Source organism: Erythrolamprus reginae, chromosome Z, assembly GCF_031021105.1.
Source record: "Erythrolamprus reginae isolate rEryReg1 chromosome Z, rEryReg1.hap1, whole genome shotgun sequence".
Taxonomy (NCBI): Eukaryota; Metazoa; Chordata; class Lepidosauria; order Squamata; family Dipsadidae; genus Erythrolamprus; species Erythrolamprus reginae.
Genome location: NC_091963.1, coordinates 149,199,313 through 149,204,702, shown reverse-complemented (window position 1 = coordinate 149,204,702; position 5,390 = coordinate 149,199,313). Strand labels below are relative to the sequence as shown.

Below are 5,390 nucleotides of genomic sequence, written 5' to 3'. Positions count from 1 at the left end.
GCCCGTCGATTCCTCCTTTGTTTACAATCTGCGTAGGCCCGGGATAGAACACCTATCTACCATCTTTCCGCAAACTGGCTGAGGAATTCTTGGAGTTGGAAGACTGCAAGTCTTCTATTTGCCAAGGTTGGAGACCCCCTGTTTCAATCCAAAATCTGAACCGGTTAAGGTGTTAATTGCGTTTCCCCCATAAATTTGTCGCAATTTAATTCTGCAGCGGAGCCTGTTTTTCTCGCCTTCAAAATTAGAGAAGCCGGAAGTTGTAGCGTGAAAACTCTGTGCGAGGATTAAAAAGGGGAGGGGAATGCCATCTGCTCCCTTTGTTTGGCCCCCAAAATAAAATATTACGAGACAAATAGTACAAGACAAATAAATAAGTCAAATAAATAAATAAAAACAATACATTTTAAAAAATTAAAACCCACCGGTGATCTCGATTCTGTTTCCCCCTGTTGCATCCAAAACAACTTCACGCAAATATTAAAAAATCTTTTTTAAAAAAATACACATATATAAAGCAATCTTTGGCATTTTTACTCCTCTTCTTCGATGGGTATTCTTCTATTTATGCAGAATTTCTGTAATTAAGCGAGGCCGTTGTTGAAGAGATTTGGTCGCATCGGAGGGTTTTTCATCTCTGTCGTTAAGCAAACCCTTGTGGTCCAATTTTCACAGCCGTACATTGCCACTGGGGAAACCACAGCCTTGAGTAGACGTACTTTCGTTGGCAGGGTGATGTCTCTGCTTTTTAGTCCGCTGTCTAGCTTTGCTATGGCTTCCCTCCCCAGGAGTGAGCATCTTTTAATTTCTTGGCTGCCGTCTCCATCTGCGGTGATCATGGGGGCCCAGGAAAGTAAAATCTGTCACTATCTCCATTTGTTCCCCATTGATTTGCCAGGATTTGAGAGGGCCGGATGCTATGATCTTAGTTTTCTTAATGTTGAATTTTGAGCCATCTGTCTCTGTCTGTCTGTCTGTCTGTCTGTCTGTCTGTCTGTCTGTCTGTCTGTCTGTCTGTCTGTCTATCTATCTATCTATCTATCTATCTATCTATCTATCATCAATCAGCATTAGGCCCCTTCTCCATTGATTTTGGAGCCCAGGAAAATAAAATCTCTCACTACCTCCATTTCTTCTCCATCAATTTGCCCTGGAGATGAATTGCAGATTGCAGATTTAACAGAGTTGGTGGGACCATGTAGGTCATCTAGTCCAACCCCCTACTCAAGCAGGCGACCCTGCACCTTTCTAACAAATAGCAATCCAATAATATCCTTTATTATTCTCTATTCATCTGTTTATCCTGTCTCTATTATTATCTCTCTTTATTTAAACCTCCCAGCTGTTGTTTGCTTGTACCAATAGCTCTCCGTCCTCCTCACTTGACCTTCTTTTCCAGTTGTCCAGGCAAGCCGTTTTTTTCATAATTTATATTTTTATTTTGGGAAGATTAGGCGGGACGCAAGTCAATTGCACCAAAATCTCACTCCAGGGAAGGAGGCGCCGCTCCGGGGATTTAAAGAGAAAGACGTCACCGGGCTTTTTTTTTTTAACTCGGGCATGACGTCAGGTTTATGCAGATCGAGCGGCGCGTGGATCGCTGGGAAGTTACCGCCGCCGATAACCGGGAGAGGTTTGGGATGTTACCGTGCGCAGCGGGAGCCGGCAAAAGACAGGAGCTGGCGAGGGGGGAAGAGGGTCTCGTCGGCAACAGGATTGGGGGCGCAGGAAATACCGGCGGGGTTCACCATGACTTATTCGGTTGTCCTGCGGTGGGGAGGCGCCACCGGGCCGAGAGAGCCGGTATCGTCAGTGAGGTATATCCTTACCTGTTCCTCCTCCGGGAGAACAGAAAATGATGAATGGAGAGGCATGAGAGATGATTAGAGTCTCCGCCAGCCGGGGAACAGCAACACCCCGGTTTGCTCCTTTCTGATTTTCCTGACGGTCCTTCGCTATTCTCGTGTACAAAAAAAAAGAAAATTTGATTGTGCGCGTGAATGTGCCTTTATGCGTGTTCATTGCCAGTGGAGCGGGAGGGGACTGTATTCCAGAGGCGCGATTCTACGGACTTGGGTTATTTTAAGAGTTGTGGACTTCAATTCCCAGAATTCTCCAGTTGGATATCCTGACTGAAGAATTCTGGGACTTGAAGTACAAAAGGTTGCCAAGTTTGAACTCTGTCCTAGCCCAATAGTGTAATTGCTTTTTTTTTTTACTGGGTTTGCTGCTTTCAATTTGTACTTTGATTTTAAGCTACAGCTCCCATGGCTGCTTAATATCACCAGCGAATTTTAACAAAAATTATAATTCTTTATTGGCCAAGCACAATTGGACAGACAAGGAAGTTGTGTAGTGTGCATATGCTGTCAGTGTAAAAAGAAAAAATACACTCATCAAGAATCACAGGGTACAACACAATGATTGTCATAGCGTACAAATAAACAATCAGAAAACAATATTATTTATTTATTTATTTAACTTGGATTTCTAGGCAGTCTTTCTCCAAGGGAGTCACCGCAGCTTACATAGTAAATATATAAATTAATATAAATTGTAAAGTTACAATCATACAGTCATAAGTAGATGGGTGAGACCAATAGCAGCAGTAATGCAGCCTTAGTAAATAGTTTGACAGTGGTGACATAATTATTTGTTTAGCAGAGTCCTTGTTTCTAGTTGTCTTGGTGTGCAGGGCTCTGTAGCAACATTTTGAAGGTAGGATTGAAACAGTTTGTTCAGGATGCAAGGGGCCCATAAATATTTTCATGGCCTTTTTTTGGACTCATGCAGGTTGGCAGCAATTTTTTTTCTAATTATCTTCTGAAGCCATTTTGACATTTCATTATTGTGGCAAGAATTATTAACCAAAAGCCATTAAAGTATCCAGGAAAACAACCTGGTCATATTTCAGCTGTAGATATGTCAGCATCATTCCATCCAAAATATTGAGCATGCCAGAATCAGACGGGATCTTGCACATGACAAGATTCTGTCATTCTATTGAGAAAACCTAAGCATCGTTTTGATTTATAGGGCTCTGGATATGATACAGTGGGCAGTGGGACAATCAAGTGTAACAGGAATTTAATTTACCATGCTTTCACAAGCAGCCATTGCACTTTCTTGAGAGAATATTCATGGAGGCAATAGACTAATAGGACCCAAAAGTTTACAGAATAGTTACAAGACTTTCCAGTTTACCCAATAATGCTTACCAGGCAATGAATTTGTTCAATAATGGACTCAAGGCAGCTTACAACATGTTAGCAATAGCACTTTTTAACAGAACCAGCCTATTGCCCCCCACAATCCGGGTCCTCATTTTACCCAACTCGGAAGGATGGAAGGCTGAGTCCACCTTGAGCCGGTGATGAGATTTGAACCGTTGAGCTACAGATCTAGAAGTCAGCTTTAGTGGCCTGCAGTACTGCACTCTACCTGCTGCACCACCTTGGCAAATGCTGCAACAACGGTGCTCGCACATCTGTTCAACATGTGGCAGAACATTTTGTATCTGTATAGGCCTTTCTGGCCACCTGCAGATATATCGTGGACAGCTCACAACCTATTAGGTATAAAATATCTTCTTCAAATACAATGGACGAACATTATCAACTTCATACAATATGGTTCCATATCATTGTGCTTAGGGAATGTTCTAAAGCAGGGGACCCTCATGCCCGGCAACTTTTAAGTCTTATGGATTTCAATTCCCAGAATTCTCCAGCCAGCTATTCATTCTGGCCTTACTTTACAAAGCGATACCTCCTCCTTCCCATGATCTTGATTCTATGCCCGTTTATACAACCCAAGATCATGAGGTTTTTTGGCTGCTGTCACCCATGGCAGGCTCATGTTTAAGTGATCATCTACAGAGATCTTCAAACTTAAAGACTTGTGGACTTCAACTCTGTGGATTGCCCCCACCCTGCCAGCCTTCCAAAAAGCCATAAAAACCTGGCTTTTCTGGCAGGCCTGAGGTCATTGAACAGATGGCATACCATTGGGATCCAACCAGGAAAGATATGTATGGCTTTTTAATTGTTTTAATTGTTGATTTTAAATTGTTTTCCACTGTTCTTAGGAGATTTTATATTGTATTTTATGTGATTTTGGTTGTAAGCCGCCCAGTCCTCTGGGAGTAAGGCAGCATATCAGTCCAAATAATAAACAATAAACTCAGAATTTCCCAGCCAGCCTAACTTTGTTCATAGATGGTGGGTATGCAATAACTGTAATATATTAGCATAATATATAAGCAGTGTGCAGCAGCTGCCAAAAAAGCCAACACAGTCCTAGGCTGAATTAACAGAGGGATAGAATCAAGGATCACACGAAGTATTAATACCACTTTATAAGGCCTTGGTAAGGCCACACATGGAATACTGCATTGTTTTGGTTGCCACAATGCAAAAAGGATGTTGAGACTCTATAAAGAGTACATAGAAAAGCAACAAAGATGATTAGGGGACTGGAAGCTAAAACATACAAAGAACAGTTGCAGGAACTGGGCATGGTTCGTTTAATGAAAAGAAGGTCCGGGGGAGACAGGATAGCAGTCTTCCAATATCTCAAAGGTTGCCACAAAGAAGAGAGTATCAATGGGAGGAAACTAACCCATTTCCTTAGATTTAAGGAAAATTTTCCTGACAGCTAGAACAATTAACCAGTGGAATAGCTTGCCTCCAGAAATTGTGAATACTCCAAAGCTAGAAGTTTTTAACCCTGCTATTCTGTTCGAGTCTTTGCAACACGAAATCAAAGTTTGAGACCCTCTAAAAAAATTTCCCTGCATTTCTGAAACCTGAAATTTCATGACTTTTCATCATTTCAGGGGCTCTCTCTATGAGAATATTTTTGGGAGGGTGGGGAGCTTAGGTTTTGCTGGGCAAAAAAAGTCACACTTGTACTGTTTACGAGTCTGTGTGACTCGCACCGAAAATTCTTTATTTCAGTTCAATTTTCATATCATTATGTTCAGAAATGTTCAAACTAGTAATTCCACACCAAATTTAGTAAAATTGTACGTTGTTTGCAGGCAAAACTATGTATAAATCGGGGGGGAAATCACAAAAAGGGGGGACAGGCTTTTATGAGCAAAATAAACCAATAAGCATTATTTTTTTATTTCAATTTTCATTTCATTGTGTGCAGAAATGTTCAACCTAGTTTCCGAGGGAAAGAAGTTTTCAAATTGACCAAATATAATAATAATTATTATTATATTTATTATTATTTATTAGATTTGTATGCCGCCCCTCTCCGCAGACTCGGGGCACCTCACAGCAATAGTAAAAAACAATGTAAAATACAAATCTAATATTAAAAAGACTAAAAACCCATAATTTAAAACAATACATCCACAATATAAGCACCCAAAATAAAGA

General features: G+C 41.0%; 1 non-coding gene across 1 annotated transcript; it reads left to right on the top strand.

The window, feature by feature from the left end:
* Positions 1–1,806: 1,806 nt before the first annotated feature.
* Positions 1,807–1,937, top strand: LOC139155022 (U8 small nucleolar RNA). Its single transcript, XR_011557009.1, has one exon. It is a non-coding gene; the product is annotated as a U8 small nucleolar RNA (small nucleolar RNA).
* Positions 1,938–5,390: the final 3,453 nt, after the last annotated feature.